This window comes from Lepeophtheirus salmonis, chromosome 13 (assembly GCF_016086655.4).
Source record: "Lepeophtheirus salmonis chromosome 13, UVic_Lsal_1.4, whole genome shotgun sequence".
NCBI lineage: Eukaryota > Metazoa > Arthropoda > Copepoda > Siphonostomatoida > Caligidae > Lepeophtheirus > Lepeophtheirus salmonis.
Genome location: NC_052143.2, coordinates 34,216,517 through 34,239,843, shown reverse-complemented (window position 1 = coordinate 34,239,843; position 23,327 = coordinate 34,216,517).

Below are 23,327 nucleotides of genomic sequence, written 5' to 3'. Positions count from 1 at the left end.
ACATACCAAAAAAGCAAAGAAAAAGGGAGTACATATCCATATTATTTAAACAAAGTTTGTCAATCTGTTTATTGACACTTACTAAAATCAAATAAATATCCTTGATTAAAGCTTTAAAACAAAGTGGCAAAACTCGACTGTTAGCTTGAGTGGATCTTACAAATTAATTTTTTACCACCTAAACTGTCACCTGTACCTATATAATTAATGTCATTTACAACTTTACTTCCAAAAAGAAACATAAAATAACCCCCAAAATCAACTGGTGCTTAGTCGATTAGACATGAGCCAGAAACAGAGACAGAAAGTTCACCGTCTTAAGGCCAACCAATACAACTCACTGAATGATAATATCATTTAATATCAAATATAGGTAAGAACTGGAACCGAAAAAGTCGAACCGATACCCCAATCTATTGCTTATCCGTCTCGGTTCTTGTGCTTTTATATAATATAATAAGAAAATACAATATATATTATAAAAAATTTCTGAGAGTTTTGTGTCTCATTGCAGCCTTTTCCAATGATTTTTTACGGCACCAGGGTTATACAGTCGTATCTGAGTTCTAAATAACCAAAGTATTCTTATGGATCTGGAAAAGGAGTTTTAGGTACCAGACGGTGTAATGAAAGAGGGAAGGGATGGGGTAGATTATGGATCCAGGTCCGTAAATAAGCTTGTCCGGGCCCTATAATAACTATAGTATTTTGTAAGCCAGGGTTTCCCAAACTTTGCTATGTCAAGGCCCCCTACAATAATACATATATAGGCGAAGCCCCTTTATACTAAACATGTGTACTATATATGTGTAGAGTGAAAGTAATCTTTAATTATCCATCTTCCTACAACCCCCCTTAGCCTTCCCTTCGGGCATTTGAAAATCATTGTTTTAAGCTAGTTTTTCAGGGCCCCTACTATAACTTGGGGCACTATTCACTCTGCGTATAAGGTGCTGCAGCCCTGTCTTTATCTAATATTCTTTTTCTGGTCCAAAACTTTTTTTGTTTTGAATGCCTAATACAAACTGGGCCTGTATATTAAAAAAAAAACGAGACCGAAATCGGGGAAATGAAAGAACCGAGGCTGGGACCAATAGAAACGAGCACGTCCTTGAATATATGTGTATGCTACCCACATACAAGTTGCTGTGAAATTTATGGTCATCATGCATCATTGTTTCTAAAACAAAAAGTTATAGATTGTCACACTATCTTGCTACAATATACCTTTTTTTAGTTTGTTCATTGTCCACAAGGCGGTGTGACGGTCTCTAACTATGGAATTATTGTGTGATTATAATTGCTGGAAATTGTTCACAGCTTAAACGAAAGCTAATTAAAAATCAACCAATCAACGAACAAAACACTGATAAGGTGAAAATAAGCAGATGAATTTTTAGGCTTGTGAGGTATAGTACTGTACTATAGTTGTCAAAAGTTGGCTGATTTACATACTATCAACAGATCAACAGGAGTCTGATGTTTCTTTCTCTTTTTTAAAGGAAGAAAGGTTGAGTGATACATACGATAAAGATATCCTCGTGACTATTATCCTCATCTTACCTTTAATGACTACTTCAAATAATATTGTAACGATAATAATTTACTTGATGATGTAGTTATTGCGTTCATTAACGTCTGTAATGAAAACGACTCTTAAGGACCTTCTCTATCCATTAACTATTAGTGATACAACTAATAATACTTACTTTTAATGATCAAAATTTAACATGATTATTTCTAAATATATTTTGTAAGAATGTCATTAGTGTTATGAAAACGAAATTTTTAATGATCCTAGTTTTTATATATACATATATTCTTTAGTAAATTTCTTTGAATAGACAAGAAAGAGAGAGATATATCATGAAGGCAATATTATAGATATCCTAGACTGTCCAATTTTTTTAGGTTAATATTTGTATCCTCCTACACAAAGATCTTTTTTGCTGAGGGCGATCACAAAACTTACTTTGGGAAAATTTGAGACATCCAAAGAAATTATAAGCGTCAAAAAGATGGAAAAAATAAGTTTATAAATTTTTGAGAAAAACTTTCCAGAACCCCCAGTTGTTCACAATTTTTTTTATTATTTATAAAATATATTACATTTTTGAGGAAAAATTTCAAAATCCAAAGCTATTTATAAAAAATGAATTTGAAAAATCGATAGATTTTTAAAAAAAACTAACTTTGTGGAAAAAAGTTCAAATAAAATTTTATAGGAAAATATTTTAAATATGAAATGGTTGAGAAAAAAAGTTTAAAAATTTGATATTGTGGAGAAAAATTTGAAGAATTTTTTTTTTTTTTTTTTTTTTTTTTTGCAGGGGGTGAGCTACAGCCCTCCAGTACACCCCCTGCAGTCGCTCCTGATATACATGTCAAAATTCAAAATTTAACCGTAGTTGAAGAGATAATTGTTGAACAAAAAGAAGGATACTTATCTCGGATTATGTTTGATTAAATAGGGAAACTGCAAATCATTGAGCACATACGGTACCCATTAAATCAAAAACATAGTGCAATATATTTTTAACAGATTAACCGAAACCTAAAATATATAATAAGAGAAATAAAAAAGGTCAATTTCGACACAAAAAAAAATCATTTGTTCCAGACTAAAATTGTCTGTATCACGTTGAAAATGGCTGGAGAGGTATCAAACTTTGCAAAAGTCCGTTATTTTATGTTCCTTTGCAAAAAAGGTCTTTTTGTAGGTTGAGAAAAATATCAACTCGAAAACGGGAGAGTCTAATGTACATAGAAATAAGTTTTAAGGCGGTGTCAAAAAGGTTTGATTTCACACATTTCTTTTCTTTCTTGTGTGTGTGAGGAAATAGTAAATTTTTCCTCATTTCGAAAAATCTTAATGTAGCTTGTACATATTTACAAAGTAGGTTTTATTACGATATGTAACATAAAACAAATAGAAATACCAATAACAAGGGAAGTGAAACTAATCAAGTCATTACCCATTTTTGCATTGTTGATTTGGTATGCGTTATCAGTATAGATACTTTGATGACTAAAGTAGTGGTTTTTTCGACTCTAGTCAAGTCGAAAAATTAGAAAAGGAAACCAAAATAAATTAGAATGGAGACTCGGTAGAAATTGTAAACTGTAGAAAATTGGCAATTCATATACCAATCAACTGATGGGTCTAACCCATTTACGTACCCCTTGCTATTTTTCTCATTTGCAGATGGTTGACATTAAAATAAACCTCCCAATCTCCTGAATCGTATTCTAGACACACAATATTTGTTTATCGAGACACAGTAGGACCTCGAGACAGGTTAAAACCCAACACCACTACTATGTTCCAGGTTAATGTGCTGTGCAGTTTAAGCTTGTGGTATTACAAACCCCCGTACCTGCATCACGAACGATAAAATAGACCCAACTAATTTTCCGATACTTTTTTAGAATGACAGCTTTTATTGCCGCTATTTATTTTCAATGGTTTTTTTGCAGATGGGAAAAATATTTACAGATAATTTTCCCACAATTATACTAGATTTGTGTATTATGATTTATCTACCGATCTGTCCCATCTAAAGTACTGTAGAAGGTTTTCCCATCTGCAGATGTGCAACAATAACCCCGATAAGTTTCCGCATGACACACAAGTCCACGGATTGTCCAAGATACCCACAAGGCGCCACGTACAGTTAAAACCTACCACAGTTACTTCTCTGAGCATCAATAACTTCTTCTAATGCTCCAATTCATATCAATATACAAACCAGCCCACTGATTATCCAGGATAGCCACAGAGCCCTATGTCAAGTTAAAACCCACTACAGTTTTGCTGGAGTGTATTAAGAACCCCTTCTAATACTCCAATTGTCAACAATATACACGCCAGCGCACGAGTTGTGCAGCACTTAACTTACGTTACTATGTCTTTTTTTGTTCCCAATTGTATATGCACAAATTTTCTGCCTGAACATTTTTCAAAGTTACCCCACGTATCTAGGGTACAATTTGAAAAATAAAGAGTTTTTTTATATTCAGTTTTCAGCGGAAAATTATCAATAGATCTTTTGATGAGTAAGACCCATCTGGAGATGGGACAGATTGGTAAATAAATCACTTTAAATGTTATATAATTACACGCAATTTTCTGCAGTTGTCAATTTTCCTATGGTCAATTTTCCGCTGTTTCAATTTTCCTTTGGGCATTTTGTGATGACAATATTCCTGTGTTCAATAATACACTAACAAACCTTCAAACCTATTAAACTAGAATGGTCATTAAAGTCATTTCCCCCTAAAAATTAACATTTATTTCCGCTGTATACTATTAATCCAAAGTTTGCAATATTGAACATTTTATGACCTTTTGTCTGACCTTGACTTTTTTTTATGAGAAGTATATTTATTATACGTACAAAATAACTATAATTTGAGTTATGTATCTTAATTTGTTTCAAAGTTACGGTAGATTATGCGTTTTAACGTTTTGTCTAACCTAGACATCTAAAAACTTAATAGCCTCTAACTGTTAAGATTTATAATCTTCCCAATAAGTTTGATTAAAAGCTTAAGCTTAGTACTAAAACAATTTAGCCTTCTTTTTGAAATTTATTTTGAATAATAGTATTTAATAGTAGAGCGAATAGACGTCCCCATTTGTACGTCATCAGTAAATTTCTCCACTTTTAGTTACATAGTCAGCCTAGTTAATAAGTCTTATTAAGTTAAAAATGACGTCTTGCTTTACATAATTTTTTGTTAGTGTGTATTGATCCTAATTAATTTCTATCTAAGTATATTTGTTCTGATGTGAGCAAAGAGAGAAAAATAATAGTATCCAAGGACTCCCAATAAGAGTTATCATAATAAAGAAAAGATTTTATATAATTTATGGATCATCCAATCATTGTCTTTCACTTTTCATACTCATCCTCATTGGAAGATGGAAGAAATGACTTCTAAAGTATTCGAACGTGTAACGTTTTCCAATATTTTTTCGTTGCAACGTTCCACACTCAATTAATAATGATTATCTATCATTATTGGCTTGCACTAGTATCTTTCCATCCTAAGAATGAACAATCCTACTAATATGAAAGATTGAGCTTGTTTGGCCTTTAAAAAACTTAAGGTCCGGCTTAGGAAAGCCTGATTTGTTTACATCACTAAATAAAATTAAATATAGATTAAAGTATTGATGCTTGTTATTTTTTAGATTTTTGATGTGTCATTAAATTAAATATTTTTTTTGTCTTAAAAAATTATATAATTCTTACTTTATAAAACAACTTAAACCCGCTGAAACTCTCTTTTTAGAAATATTCGCATTAACATATACCAATTTTTAAACATTTACATCTGATTCAGGCCACCTTTGCAACTTCCCTAAACCTGTTTTGAAGGTGAAGGAACATTCTTGAAATATTGTAAATGTATATTTCGTTTCAGAGTGTAGTAAATATGGGGGATACGCAATTGGGGATATATAAGATATGATGGGAACGTTTTCCACCTCCACACACATCCTCAGTGCCATGGTTAATAGAAATTAAAGTACGAATATGGTCCATTAATAAGGATGCCATTTTTATTTATTTTTAAAACATAGTTTTAGAAAAGGAGAAACGGTCGTGAGCGCTTTTTCTTCTTTTTGTTCAATATTTAATAGGTGAACAACTTCTCCCACTGAAGTACGTATTATCGCCTATACATGGTGTAAATTGTTTTAAAAGTGCATGATACAATTTTTATTAAAAAGCAAAAATCATTTACTTTTTTTAGGGAGGGGGGTTTATAGCCTTTCCAGTTCATCCGCTGCAGACACCCCTGGTTATGGTACTAAATTTTTTGTGAGATCTGAAAATCGTTACTGACGAACTGTATTATAATAACATTGATACAGTATACATTTTTGTTTTTGTTAGCTAGATATCACCTTTTGAAATAACCACCCAATGCAACAGTTTATGTAGATGTAGCTCCAAGCAGTAATCAAGATAAATAAATTGTATGTTCGATAAAGATAATATCTTTTTCTTATAAGTATGATTAAATATTTAGCAATACTATAAGCTTTTTTAATCTATTTTTATGACCTGTAATAGTTAAAGTACCTGAAATTAGTTCGGGTCTCGGATCTTTTAAGAAAATACAATTTTACTTACACTGTACCTAGTTACTTCGGTCCTGGGTCCAATAACCGTCCTATATCTAATAACAGACAGTGAGAGCAAAATAAAATTCCGAGTATTAATTCAGTAATACATAGTGATTTAAATCGTGTGAATTTTGTAGCTGGCTCGTTGATTTGTAATTGGTAGTATAAGGAAGGAATTTTCTTTTCCTTAGCAGTTGTCATTATTGTTTAATTCCTGAGTATTGAACATACTTTTCTAAATAGATTCAATTATATTCAAAACTGATTCAACATTCGTGTTTGCTCATAAAAGACAGAGCGTAACCCTTAGGATTTGTTACGGAGTTATAATTGTAAGTCCTTGTTGGACTCCGAGTAGAATTGGGGATCGACATCGGAGTAATTCCAGCAAATGTCCTTGTTGATATCATTTACTCCTTCCCCCCTTGTCATGGCTGATTATTGCTGACGTCATACGTGTTATTCTTTCTCTCGTCTGAAGCATTCTTCAAATTATCAGGGCTACCATGTTGATTTTTGGTTTCTTTATTTTTAACATGCCCATTATACAAACGATTTTTATCAATAGTACAACTAGATGTCTCCTCCCGCCTTCTCCTCGCGCTCTTTTATTAATTACAGAAATGACACACTTAACCATTAAAACGATTCTTCAAGGTCATCCCTTGTCACCTAAAAGACTTAAAGAATCTTTAAAAAAAAAAACTACCTGATTCTTTTATGTGGTAAATAATTCAATGCAGATGTGTAATTGTATCATCAAGAATATATATTTAATTTTCATATTTTGAGGATTTGAGGAAGATTAATGAGTTTTTTGGTAAGTGATAATTTTCAAGAAATTTAACTCCCATTACTCATCTTATACCTACAATATTATATATCATTAAAAGAATGTTACGCTTTCTTTTCGAGTCAGATTTTAATTGTTAATGTTAATTGTTTTTTGGGTATAATGAAAATATGAAACTAACTATTAAGACTTCTATGTTGCCGTCTATACCTACAAAAGAACAAAGTTACATTCCTAAGATGTGTTTTGAACAGGGTCGGTTATTGAGTAGAAGAGGCCTGAGACTAAAAGAGGGGGTTGTCGTTCTCACAATTGGCTGTAAAATTAGACACAAGGGCTTAATCCACAAATGTAAATATCTCAATATTTGTGTCCAGGCATACTATTGTTTAAAAAAACCAAACAAACTATAGTTGTAGCGATCTTAAAATAGGGTATTTTTATTATATTTCAAAAAATGCAATATACCCATGTTTGTAGTATGGGAAAAATTATTTAGAAATAGCATGTATGCAATTAAACTTACTTTTTTTTTTTTAAAGTTGTAAAATTGGCCAAGCAGTTAGCCAGATATTGTCCAGTTTAAAATATTACCCACTAGGCAGGTTTCACATGAACATGTTTTTTGGGGTGAGGAGCTTGAATTTCATGGTATAATCAGTGTAAAACTATGGTAATTCAATGAATTTTAATGTATTTATGTTAAATTAACATTAAATTTGCAGTGTTGAAGTTAAGTTAAAGAAATTGACTAACATAAATATATTTTTTAGTGGAATATGGAACTCTTGAAGAAATCAAAAAAAAAAAAATTCTTCAAAATTTCTTGCAGTACTTCATCCTCAAATTGGGCCCCCAAGATATGCCTCTCGAAACGTAAAACATTGAGAATCATTACTTTACCTTCATTCTGCACATATTATCCTATCAAACAAGCTCCACACCCCGAAAAACATATGATTTGATACCAAATTCGTACTTTTATGATAAGCATGACCTCTAAAATCAATTATTAAAGTTTTGTCAATATGTTAGCGCCACACCGTTGTTAAGATTTTAAACAGAACCATATTTCGCTAACCGTTTTGCTGATTTTAAAATGATTTTTTAGGTGATCATATTTAATGATACTTTATGCAACAATATAGTTAAAATAAATTTTCATCGTAGTGGATATAAAAATGTTTGCAAATTTGTTGACATATAATGGAACTACCCAATGGTTACACACCCCGTCCTTTTCTTGTCAACAGTCCTTCGAAAATACTTTCTACTGCCAGCATTATCATAAATATTAATCCAGAATGGGCACTCGGTAGAACGTTTAACCTCCGTCTGAAAACAAATTGAGTTATGTATCTCAATTTGATTCAAAGTGATGGTGGATTTTTTGTTACCTTCAACTTGACCTTGACCTCCCAAAATTTACTGGCCTCTTACTGTGACTTTTGCCGTAATCCTAGTCACTAACAAACAAACAACATACGTTAAAGTTCGTTGCGAAAGTAATTGAATTAGCTAATTGAATTTGTTATTAGGCTCAGTTGCACCAACTTGACTTAAACTTATAAAAATATTAAATTTAAGTGAGCTGAAATACCGTGACATTATAAGTGACTAGTTTAGATTTAAATCGTATTTGTGCAGCGTTGTCAGACTATCTTACTTCTTGATAATAATTTGTAAATATTCTTAATTAGGTTTAATTTATGTTAACTCTAAGATGGTCAAAGTAGATGGATGATGACGTCACTGGTTCTTATCTATGATACTGGTAATGAGTAAATATTGTTCCATGCAGCATTTCAGAAAGGCTGTCAAAATTTTGGAACCGATCGAGATATTGTCAACAAAAAAACAAGAACATATTGTTGCGGATATCTTTATGTATTTTATTATCAACTTTCGAATTGTTCCAAAATACCAAGCCCTTGAGTAGAGATGACCTGCACTAAGCAGCTACTTTTTAGCTTCCCTTACCTGACAGGCTTAATAAAGGTTTGTCTATAAATTAATCCTTGTTAAAGTTGCAATTTTTTTGACATAGACACTAAAACTATGAATACTCAAAAATTAAATATTATTGAGTAATATTTCAACAAGCCCTAAAATAAATTTATTTGAAGTGACATATTATAATCCCGCTAACACAATCGTTTAACTCAAATACTATCTCAAAAGTTGAGTGAATCATAAACAAAATGATAAATTAAATCAAATTTTATCTTCAATATTTTAGTTAACCTAATTATTTAAAATATTTATTCCCATATTTCAAAGATATCTTACTTCATCATCAAATTTGTTACTTGTTACAAAGAGGATTTTTATAAATTAACCTGCCAAAAAAATTTGCAGAGTCCTTTGGCACATGGAAAGACGTCATGTCAGTCATGTAAGTCATCATGTTTCAAGATATCAAATTATATATTGTAAATGTGATAAATAATGATAGGTCTATAACTAAAAATATTCAAATCATGTATTAAAATCTAGAAGTAAAGGTCATGGCATAAATCAAAACATAGGATTGGCATCCCCTATCAAGTTATTATGATTTTATTTATAATTTATACCTATTTGGTTGGGATCTCCGTGATATGACTATATGTTACGTTAAAACAGTTGCAGTTATCAATTACAAATTATTACAGAAAATAAATGTCATTATTAGTGATGGGGCGATTCCAAAAAAAATCTGATTCCTTAATATTTTAAGTAATAGTTAAAAAATACCATTTTGCTATAAATTCCGAAGAATTACAATTGATCAATCAATTTGCCTTTCTTTTATCAATGTAAATACACAGTAGTTATTACTTTATACTTAGATGTTCTGTCTTCAAGAATTAAATAATAATAATCATAGCAGCTGAAGTTAATAAAAAATCCTGTTCAGATTGGCAACTAAAAAGATGCACCAACTTTCTAGGATATATTTTATACTACTAATAATACTAATCGTAGTACCCGGCATTTACCAGAGTTATTACGCGTCGACAAACAGACAACCCGTGCTCAAATAATATAGAAGATGAATCCCCACGAAATCCTTAGTGTAACTCTCCGTTTTTTATGATGCAGTCACACGTAGCTACTCAATACCTGGATGTTGTCTCCTTAAAAATGAAAAAATAAAAATAACAGCTTTTAAAATATGTATGAGGTGCCATCGAATACTTTAGTCTCTAGAGTACTCCGTAGCTCTACTTTACCTACCTACACATGCTTGTTGCTAACCCTCATGTAACTTTTATTATCTTTGATGCTCAAGAATGAAATAATAATAACTAGAGTTTGAGAATTTTTTTAGTAGGATCCAATTTAGATATACCAATTTAGTGTCATGTTAATGCCACCCTTCATCTTCAAACAGGGTCTGAAGGTAAAAAAACAAGGTCTACATCGTTGTTTCAGACATCAGAGTTCTTTGTTAGATCTACAGCGTCATGGAAAACTGACCTTGTATCTGGTAGCAAGACGGGGTACTCCTTGACACAAGCAAGAAAACACTCAATTTTCTTGATTATGAGAATGTGATGTACGTCCCACCAAGCTCTTGACCTCTTTTTGAATTGAACCCTTTAGACTTTTTTGTCCTGGGCAATGTTGAACTGGTTTCGAATGAAGGTCCCAATGGTACCAAAAGATCCATTGAAGCTGGGATAAAGAGGACATTCCGGATTTTACCTTGCAGGCCGGTCAAGAAGGTAGTTGAACATTTCCGGGGACGTTGTGAAAGTGTTGTCAGAGCTAAGGGTGATTTTATTTATTGAATGTCAAAGTTATGTGATAATGTTGATTTTTGTGAAATTTTAATAAAATCGCTCAAGAAATAAAGTCACAAAAGCGTTTTACTTTTTTTTCTTGGCTTATAAATGTTTAAATAATCCCCCTTTTTGATAAAATCAACGACTTGATTTTCAAATCTAACGAAATTAAACATCAAAATAATTTCTAAACAATTCAAAAGATCTTTGATATTAACTGTTTATGAAGAACGAAAAAAAATAAAACATGGGCAGGATGTAACACTATTTATATTTTCAATGTATTGACGTATCATGACCTTGATTCAACATTATATTTATCCAGTGATAATTGAATGTTTTATCCTAAAATACATTCATCCTTGTGAATTTAACGTCTCTTTATTTAATAGATCTAGTAAAAAGAGTTCCATTACTTTTTTGATAGATACCTTTGGTAATCCTGATTAAGCGTTATTTTAGTCCGATCAGGTTAAGCTAGATGGCATTAGAAAGATAAGATTCCTTATTAAAAAGTACTTTTTACACAATTTTATTCTTGCTTGACTCAGCATTGTTTAATTTAGCATCAAAGATGGACACAAGCAAAGAGAAAATCCGCAATATTTCATAGTTCTTCTTTCATACGAAAACTCAAGCCAGTAGATTGTAGATTATGTTTATGGTCCGTATAGTGTAACAACCAATCTTGCGCAATTTTAGTTTCAACTATTTCCTTCCGTTAATTTTTATGTCAAAGATAAAAATATGGTATGGAATACCAATTATCCAAAACATCGATAAAATTATGGAAATAGTCGAAGTCTACCGTCATGTAAGCACTGTTTCAATTGTCCAAGAGCGAAACTTTGCACAAAAACTCGTGTGGAGCTACTTAAAAAGGCTGGATTAAAAAAGAAGCTAAATGTATAGGTGCCACACGAGTTAACTCAAAAAACCTCATGGTCCGAATTTCCGTCTGCTAATCCCTGATTAATTACAACACAACTGATCCATTTCTGAAGCGGATGGTTACTGTAATGAAAAGTGGGTCCCTTAAGACAACATGGAGCTAAAACGATCGTTGTCCAATCTCAGTGAGCCGGCGCAAATGGTGACCATGCAAGGTTTAACGGCCAGGAAGATACTGCTGTATGTTTGGTGGGATTGGCAGAGAATCATCTACTATGAGCTGCTCTCCTATGGCCAAACTCTTAATTCGGAGTTGTACTGTCAACAATTGGATCGTTTTAAGGAAGCTATACCCTAAAAGCAGCCATCTTTGGCTAAATGGAGAAGAATTGTCTTCCATCAGGACAATGCCAGGACACATACTTCGATATTGACTGGCAGAAATCTCCAGGAGCTTGGTTGGGAGGTTCTTATGCGTCCAACTTATAGTCTGAACCTTGCACCAAGTGATTGCCACCTGTTTCATAACTATGGCGAATGATTTTATTGTTGAAAAATTCACTTCAAAAGAAGCTTGTGAAAATTGACTCTCCCAATTTTTGCTTATAGGGGCGAGGGTTTCTATGAAAGAGGCTTCATGAAATTACCTTCAAAAGTTATGGAACAAAACGGTGCATACTTTATAAAAATCGGATAATTCTTACTATGCTAAATAAGACATTGAAATTAAAGAAAACAATAATGGATTTCTTTTTACAAGACCTGATATTATGATTTATTTGATCCTGGGAATATTTCTTCAAGTTATATTTAATTAATAGGAATTTACTAATTCATGGTTTAGCATTATTTACGTATATGTTTCCATGAAAATATATGCGATAGACTAAGTTTAAAAATTAATTGATCTAATGCTATGTAGATATTTCGAACTATTTAGAAAGTGATGTATAAATAAACAATAAGTAATTAGAGATGATTAAAATATAAATAGGATGAGTAGGTAATTTATTTTATATTTTCTCATAATATTTGAAGACGTTTAATAAAATATGTTACAAACTATTAAATATCAGTTTTTCTCATCATGATTTGAAAATTTGATTTCGATTTGATAACTCTTGTGCAAAAAGATCTGAATAAAGCATTAAAAGAGAGTAACAAAACACGACCGTTAGCATGGTGTAGCGTTTTAACAGTTTTTCGCAAGATGTTACTTTTTATATGAGGTCAATCAGTTATTTTTCGTACTTACGTAAAGTGGGATTAATACCAGGGGTATCCGCAGGGGTTGGGCTGGAGGGGCTGTACTTTTCCTAAATTAAGGAATTTTTGCTTTTTGACTAGAAAATTTAATATTTGATTTTTTTTTTCAAGATATACTATATTTGATTTTTTTTTTCAAAATATATATTATATTTGAAATGTTTTTTCTAAATATATTATATTTGAAACTTTTTTTCAAAATATATTATATTTGAAATTTAAAGTATTTTTTGAAATTTTTTTCCCCAAAATTAATATTTGAATTTTTTTTTCAAAAAAAAGTTATATTATAAAATAAATTTACGAATTTTTTTTCAAAAAAATATGTATTAGAAATTTAATAAATTATTTAAAAATTTAATCTATGAAATTTTTTTCAAAAGAATTTATATTAGAAATTTTAATTTTTACAAAAATTTAAGTTTTTGTAAAGAGCTATGGTTTTTTGTGATTTTTTAAATCAAATTTAATATTTACAAATTTTTTTTTGAACAGCAGTGGATTTTTGTAATTTATTTTTCAAAAATTTTATATTATAAATTTTTTTCACAAAATTTAAATCTTTTTGAATTTTTTTTTCTAAAATACGTTATTGAAGCGAAGTTTATCAAGAGGTATATAATTTGTTTTAATACTAAGGTCGTATCCTACTTGTATATATAACATTTATAATAACCTGCTTAACCCTTCCCGTTGTACTTTTGGACAACATGTGCCTACATATACAAGGATAATAAATCATCATAAAGTCACATAGAAATTAAATTGATTCACCTGATAAGGTCAAACTTTTTTATATAGGTAAAATGGATATAAATCTTACATTCTTTGGTATTTTGACTTTTTATAATGTATATAGAAATTCTTTTAGGAATTTGTTTAATGTCAAATATCTATATATAAAATTTTCTTTACCGTCTGTTCGTGAACATTCTTTTTTACAAAAAGATTGTAATTTAGTAAAAGTGACCCCAAATATTAAACTAGTAACATTACATGATACACAGTCGATAAGGACGCTAAATTACGCTATTTGGATTTGTAATATATTTTTATTTGATACATGTCGTCCTCGTAAATATCAATTAAAATACGAAAAATACTTGCTTGAGTTCAAGAAAAGAAGAAACAATATACGCCTTTTAAGAAATAATCTTAACAACATTAGGTTGGGGTATGAACAAGATATAATTTGTGATTATTATATTTAATATATTATAATTTCATTTTTGATAAAAATTTCAATGAAATATTAAATACTTTTAGCAAACTTTAAGTAACAAAATAACCTGATTAAATTCAGTGTGATATATAGAGTAACAGCTGATATTACATGGGGTGCAACGTGTATCACGTTGTTACCTTTATTATTTAACGCAACCTTTCTTCCAAAAAGAAACAGAAAAAATACCCGAAATCATCTGGTAGTAAGCCAAATACGTCAACCATGCCAACTAAAATTTATCTCTTAAGTAATCCCAAACTTTCACTGTCATTTTTTTTCTCCACAATTTTTTAAATATAAATAATATCCTACATGGTATTTATTTGATACAGGATTACCATTTAATTGGGGGGAGGGGGGGCTACAGCTCCTTCCGCCCATCTCCTGCGGATGCTCCCGATATAAAATATTAACATTTTATTAATAGAGGAGCTATACAGATGTAAATGATAAAATTGCCAATATGTAATTGTAGTCCTGTCGTTTTATAAACGGAGCATATATGTATAATATAATTTTTACTTAGTTTATAAAAATTATCATGACGTATCAAGTGAAACGAGGAAATCAACAGTTGACAACAAAATATATAGTCTATTTTTGCTTTAAGACGGTATCAAATACGGTTTAAATTGAAGAAAGGGAAATAGAAAAAATGAAATGAATCACATACACCAAACCTTTCTTAAAAATTGCAAAATTTATGATTAAATCCAACAAAACACATTTTGACAACTGCAAAAAGTTGTATTTGTTAAGAAGGATGTTTCAGTACTCAGTTACCTTTATTGTATCACGTAACCTTTCTTCCGAAAAGAAACAAAAAAGGCCCGAAATCATATGGAAATTAGACAAATAAATCAATCATACCAACTGTCATTTGTACATACTTTATGTATTCCCAGACAATCACTGAAAACTTTTTTTTCCGCCATTTTTAAAATGAATAACATATATTTAAAATCTATATAGAATAATTATCTATATAGGGAGGAAACGCCAGGAAATTCAAAATCGAAAAGAAATTTCTTAATGACTTTTTTTTAGAAAACCGATCCTTAAATTGATTTCCCATAGTAGTGATTTTCAAAATTTCTCCATTTGAGGGGGATACAACCCCGACAGTCCCCCCCTGTGGACGCCCCTGATCACCGTGTAAGGGACATAACCAAAATTTATGGCTATAAAATCTATTTCAAACCGATTTGAAGCAATTTTATCAAACTTGAGGTACAGAAAACTTAAGTTCACAAGTTCACTAACGAAGGGTTAAAGTAGTGTGGTTAAAAGTCAAAGATGAAGGTAATTGTGTGGTTTTGTTAAAAGTATGATGATCTATTTTTATTCGGGTTTCTTTTATGACTACTCAAGGAATACCAATGACATGTAGAAACAGAGTAAAAGTTTTTTCTTCCCTCTCATATCAGTGGGCCTCACCTAGTTTTGATTATTGTTATGCAGATCCATATTGCCCTCTATCCTCCTTCAGTGGATATGTTGCAGTGCCTAGATAGGCCCATCTTCCTTCCTCTTTTTCTTTCTAACTGTGAAAGTTAATTACAAAGAAACGCCGGAGTTTGGGAAGGATGAATGAATCATGATAAGAAACTCAAAAATACATTATATATATTTTTTGCAAATATAGGGTTATGTGGTATCATCAAAAATGAGTAATTTGCAAAGCATAAAGAATTACAACAATATGGCGCTTCTGTGTCTAGGCTGTACGTAGATATAATATAAGTTAGGGTGAGACTCATGGCCCTACTTTGTCCGAAAATGTATATGAAACTTAGATAAAGAAATACATATTTGTACTTGGTTTATTTAGTCTTCGTATTAATATAATGTTATAGTTGTTATTCTTGTCTTTTTATGCAAGTTATTAAGTAACACACTTCCGGTTGTAATATGATCACATATTTGTTGAAATAATGGGATATATATTGTATACAAGTTGCAACCAAAAAATGAGATGAATAATTTTAGATGAAGGATTAACAGTCCTTGGGATGAGGTTCATGACATAATTGAATATTCCATGAATGATCCATATATTAATGCTGTAGTTTTTGACTATATCATTCCAAAATTACTAAAATATAAGTATTATAAGGCATATTATAAAGTCCATATGCCCACAGTTATATTAGTTATAAATATATAATAACATTGTAATTTTAATGGATCAAAATGATTTTATAGTATCTATGTAGAGTGGGTAATTAAAATGTTCATGCCTGCAATGCCATATTGTATTTTAAGACGAAGAAATTGCAACTTGTACAATTTGCTTATACAAGTTGCAACTTGTACACAACATATATATTATCACATGTGAAGGTGTGATAATAAGAATACTCTCGCCGAGGTGATCAGTAGGTTTGTCATTTATTTAAACCTACATCTGCATGGGCCTCAAAAATGTATTTTCAAGTGTGTGTGGTGGGGGGCTTCTTTCACGATTTGGACCACAAACTTTTATCAAAAGCGATTCCATTGGAACGAAAAAAAGGGGAAATTATTATTTACTTCGAAATTAAAGATATTCTTAAATTTTCTAACAATATTTATGATGTGATTATTGGTGGAAATATCATAGCTTGATAAAATTGATGGTGTGCATTATCATTGTGAGAGAAAATTATTTTGGGTGTTATCATCGTGAAGTAACATCATTCTGAGCACCATGATTGTGAGTAATTTTGTTGCAAGACAAAATTATCATTTACAATATCATTCAAACATATATTATATTCGGGCAATCAAACTATTAAATGTTGAAAAAAATTCTACCGTATAGAAGGGGCTAACCTTCATCATTGGGGAGGGGGGGAGGCCCAGCCCCAAAAATTATAAACAGCGTAATACAATAACTTATGTGAATAGGTTTATACATGATTTTTTTTGGGTGGGGGTGGGGATGGGGAGGGTGGTTAAATGATATAATACACTTCAACCCACAGATTGTAGAGGCGAACTGTTAAGCCTCAACCTAAGTTAAATATCTCCACCGCTTCTTCTTTGAGCATCAAGGACTCCATGTAATATCCTAATTTAGTATTGTGGGCTGCAGTTGATTTTTTTTATTTATGATTTTCAAGTCTCATTTAAGGGATGTGAAACCCATGCATACACATGTTCTAAAGTGTACTAAGTATGTCCTAGAATGCGATAGCTGCTTTTTTGGTGGGTAATCTGAAGAAACGTTATTATTCTCCAAATATATTACCCTTATTATATAATTTTTGAAGACAGAACGTCTCATTATAATGTGTACTCATGAAAGACACAGAATAACAATGAGGAATTGTTGCGTAGTTATAAGTGTTAAATCCTTTTTGGACTCGGAGTAGAATTAAGGATCACTATCGTAGTCATTCCAGCTGATATGTTCTTGACATATACAGAGTAGGGGGTGTGCTAATTTCCTTCCTCTCATCGCTGTTTACAGCTGATATAATAATACGTCATAACAGCTAAGCTATTCTCCTCCCAAATATGCTTCAATTTGTCAGGATAAACCAATTTCATATACGGTCTCTTTTATTTTTCAAAAGCGGTGGCTCATGTTTTATCGATCACCAATCATTGGTTTTTAAAACAAGTTGTTCCTGATTCAAATATACATCTTCCAGTAAATGAAGTTACCATAGGATCATCCTCATTCCCGATACTTGTATCAGAAGTTTCCTTATACAAAATTGCAAAAGCCCTACACCAGTGAGACCTGAACCATAGTGTCCATTGCTGCTCATTTATGCAGAATATTGGGAGAAAAAAATAGTTATTCGTTCAAATTTAGTCTCTTCTGAAAATTCTAATTCTAAAATTTAAAAAAATATATATTTTGGAAAATGTGGCCATTATATAAAAACAAAAAAACTTTCGCTCAAAAAGCCCAACGGCCTTATTTCACGTGCACCCCTAATTACGTCATTATTATATAATTAAGTCTTCATTTGCAAATACCTTCAGACGCCCTACATATTAATAATAAGTGTAGCATGTTATCAGTCCAATATGTTGTAGACCATCTTCACCCTAAATTAGGTACATATATAGATACCAATATTATGAAGTTGATCTATAAACTCATTCAAGAACATTGTTCAAGGTTGTTTTCACTTTCATTTGAAGGTATGTTGTTCATTTCTTTTTTCCTACATCTCATTGATTATATTATTAACTACGTTTTTTTTTCGTTTTGACATTTTTCTCATTTTTTTTTTTTTTTTTGCCCTTATCAAAATAAGTGAGTCCTTATTTTATTCTATAAAATAATATTATCAAAACGTCAAAAATATGAAATTTTTATATAATTATTAAACATCCGTTTTGTATACTAATGTCTATTTTTTTTTATATATTTCTGATTAAAAACATAAATTGAAACAGGATAGCCATAACTGGTTTTTAAGACATTTTGTTTTCTTTAAAAGAGCTCATAGTCCATTTTATTTGATATTTTCATAAACTTTTTTTCCTTTGCTTTAAAAGTGTTGAGCAAGGATGTGACATAACAGTTTTGCTGAAACCAAAAGTAAATTTATATAACGAAACTGTGGAGTAAGGTGTAATGACGCTGGAAGCAAAGGGTCCAAGAGGCAATAACCCCCCAAAAAAAAAAAAAAAAAAAAAAAAAATTAGCTACCACAATAAAAAAAAAAATCATCTTGCCTAAAAAAATTATATGCTTTAATTTAGGAGAAATAATATATTTCCCTTCTTTTTTTTTACGGGTAAAAATTGACAAATTAAAAAAAAAAAATTATTATTCTCTTCTAAAAAAATTTAGTCTATAATTTAGTAAAATATGGTTTTTCTCATCTAAAAAAATAATTTTTCATATCTGGTATTCATGAAAAAGGAAAAAAATTTTATTCTAAATTGTCAAAAAGCCCCCCCCAAAAAAAAAAAATATATATATATATCTTGAGAATGTCCTTGATGGGGATAAGCTAAGTATATTAGGGTGGCTCTAATTGTTTTCTAACAAAAAAAATTATATCCAGTCCAGCCTTAGAAACAGTTCTATCAGTTCTTCTGACCATTCCTTCGCACTGTGAGTACTAGAAATGATATATAACAAAAAAATAAGTTGAGTGACGTCATCAAAATTATAAATTATGAGATGAAAACAAAAATACTAAATATAAATCAAAGGAATCGTGATTTCCGGTATTGATTTGAAAACACACACGTTTTTTTACTTTATATCACCATGGAATACTTACTATCTCTGCAGATTATATTCTGATGATTTAGAGTAAATATTATTAAGAGAAGAAGAGTTCACTTAAATAAAACTTACCGCCTCGAGAAGAGAAGAAACGAATTAAAAACACGAACAATATTGAGTCATACTTTGTTCTATGTTTGCATTCTAATGGTATTTAATACAACCTGGCTTCACATGTATTTGTGTGCATAAATATGAGTAAAAGATCCCTGACTGGTTACGAACTGAGAAAGATGATAAATTAAAAATAGAATCACAGTGGCACCTCTTAACGATCCATCTAACAAAAATGACCATTTTGTCCCCAGCCTTCCCTGTTATTACAATTTTTTACAACAATGCTTCACAGGAACGAGCGTAGAGGCGGGCAAAATGGTTTTGAAAAAAGAAAGAAATTTGAGGGACGTCATCAATGACAGATATTTAAAAGTTTTTGGAATAATTCTCAGGACTGCACTGGGTAGGACTGCTGTCTTGAGTACTAAAGCAGGACCAACACAACATAATATTTTCATTCTCTCATACTCTTATTTGGCTCTAATAGTGAAAATATATTCAACTGCCAAAAATTGTTATATTTGAGCGACATCACCCTTGGCTCTTAAACTTTTGAAATAAACTGTAAATGTATTAAAAATTTACTACTAGTGAGAAGGACAAGAGTGCACTAAATAATGGGTTTTTTTCTCTAGATAATGTATTTTGTAATACATTATATATTGAACTATCAAATTGATTTTATAAAAGATAGATTGTGGAAACTATAAAGAAAAATATAAAAATATTGAAGATATTTTAATAAAATTTATTTGTACACAAAGACAACATTGAGATTGTAACTTTATATATGTTTTTAGAAAAAAATGGAGTGAGCAGGATAATATTTGGGGGATTGGGTTTTAAATTTTTTTTTTCTTAATTTGAAAAATTAAATTTTTTAGAAAAAATATCCTAAAATTTAATTTCATATTAAATAAAAAAGTTCACACATGTAAAAAAATGTACTATTAAATTTTTGAGGAAAAAAATATCAAAAATTCACAGTTATTTACAAAAAATTAAATTTGTTTGAAATTTAATATACAAAATTAAATTTCATATATTAAATTTTTTGGAAAAAAAAAAAAAAATTGGAAAATTGAAATATTTTGGAAAAATATTTGAGAAAATATTTGAAAAATTAAATTTTTAGGCGAAAAATTTAATTTCATTTATCTAACTTTTGGAAAAAAAAATTTAATTATTCAATGCTTTTTACAAAAAATTAAATATTATTAAATTTTCACATTTTTAAAAAACCCAGTTATTCACTAAAAATAAAAAATTTGAAAAAAAAATTTCTAATATTTACTTTCATATTTTTTGTTTTTTTAAATTTCAAAAATTAAATTCTAATATAATTTTTTATTATATTTCGAAAATTAAATTTCATATATTAAATTTCTTTTTTGAAATAAAAAAAATTGATTTTTTAAAAATTCCACATTACTTCACCAAAAAAAAGCAAATATTAAATTTTCTTTTAAAAAGAAAAAGTTCCTTACTTTGGGAAGTGCTGTGGACGCCCTTGAGATGTAAAATATTTTTTTCTACTAATTTTTCAATTTAAATTAATTGGAAACTTTACAAGGTACTATATAAACAAATGTCCCTGATAGCTTTTTTTTTTACTCCATTACACTTTATTTGTAATTTTGAAGGCTATCTTGAGATGACTTATTTACCAGAAAATGGTGCGTTAAACGAATCAACGTATTGAAATTTTTTAAAGACTGGATGAAAGATTAAAAATTATCTACATTAAATATAAATAAACGTCAAATTAATTTCCACAATTAATTAATAAAAATCCATTCTTTCTTTGAGGATCCCTTAAACCCTTTCTTGGCTTCCGTGAAAGCATCTAGCGAGTTTATTTCGCAGCGTAAATTGACATTTTGTAACATACCTATGTTATGCTTGTTCAAGTATTTTCTAATATAGATAATATATCATGTATAATGGTAATTAATTGATAACGGAGAAGTAACTTGCACTTCTTCCAATCGAATAATTGTATTGATTTTTTAAATTTTATTATTATACTAATTTTATTTTCTATTCTACCTCTGCTTCGAATTGAATATATAGTGAAATTTCGATACTATGTATGTATTGCCAATTTGTGGCGTAATTACATCATTCATCCAACAGAAAACGACCATTTATTACTTTTTAACGTCAGTGTTAACCAGTAATAAATAATAACGACATATAAAACTCCTTTACCTACCTATTGAGGCGAAGTATCCTTGAGGCAAAATACCCTATTGTGAAATGGTTTAAGGCAAAATGTCCTGAGACAAAATAGTTAAAGACCTAGCGCCCCCAAAAATACAGCTCCTGTTGGAATACGTGTAGCCAAGCCTATAATATTTTATATTTGCTGGATTAAGTTAAGTCAAACAAGGTTCTTTTGTTAGAAAAGAAAGTAGATATGAAATGAAAGTTCATCTGTCAACCTGATGAGGGTTTGTCTTTTTATAATAGCAATCGCATTACCTATGTTACATGTCAAAAAAAAAAATCCTCTTTGCTTTGCAAAAAGGTGTAAAATTAGTTCCCCTTTAAGCCATTTCTGATGTGAAATGGACAAAATTATTATACACATTAGAAAATATCATGACTAATTATGCCATTAACTCATAAATTTCATCGGGTCTTTAAAGAAAATTGACTCATCAGTTGATGTATTTCATTCTTTTAACATAATTAGGAATTTATATGTAGGCATAATATTTTATGCTTTCAAAATTATAGTCAATTGGTAAATAGGTTAAAATACAATTCGTTCGACATATGGGGGTATTCCACGCCTTCGGAAGTAAACTACATAACTCAGAATTAACTGACTTTTTTTTTTACAAGAAATAGATACTTCTTAGATATGAGATTCAATTCGTTTTTTAATTCCAAAGATATGGTTATCCAAATTTAGTAAATCAAATATGTTTTCTTCAAAAACAGGGGTTGAAATTTGAAAATAATTTCAATTCAACATCAATAATTACATGAACATTTATTCAATTATGTTCAAAACATTCTTGACAGAGAAGATCCGAGTTGTAGATGGATGGCTCTTCATCCAATCGAAGAGCTTCTTGCCCTTGACGACCCTGAACTCCATTAAGGTTTTTGTAAGGATCTGGCTGCATTACCGAACGTAAGAGGTCATCCGAAATGATACACGGTCCTCATGATTGTGCTGATTTCTAAGCACTATTAGGTCAAATGACCCCATGCCACTTGATGCCCAGTTATCAATTGATATGTAGAGGACGGGCAGGGAGTCTTTTGTCCTATTTCAGCTTTGCAGTCCACTTCAGTATTCCTTCCAGGGCTTTTATTGTCGTCCTTTAGCTTTTAATATTGATAATGATACCCTTGGAGCAAGGGGCAATTTTTTTTATAACTTTTTAGTTCATTTATATAAAAATATTGGTAAATTAGTGAAGTGGAAATAAAAACTTTCCAAAGTTACGTTAACCATTCCCTGGGGCACGCTGTATATTAATTTTGGGAGAAATTCCTTAATCTTTCTTGAAATTTTAATCATTCCAAGATTTGAAGCATATGTATATTATATTTTAAAATTGTTTGTCATGATAAAATATTTAAAATCAAGATATTTTGGGATCGTACAAAATTAATGAAAAACACACACACAAAAAAAAAATCTCAATCCACTTATTTGTTTTTATTTTGAGAAATGAATCCTTTATACCCATCTGTATTTTCCTTTTTAATTTCTTGAAAGAATTACACCATAGTATGCTTTATAAAGACTTCCATTCTTTAAAAATATATAAATGTGTATCGGATTTTTCTCCATAAAAAATTGATTTCATTAATTCTATATGACGTGATTCTGATTACATACATCTTGTATAAAATACGTTGCCCACTATATATAACCCAAGTACGTTGGTTACCCCTAATAATGGGTACGGGAAAGAAATAAT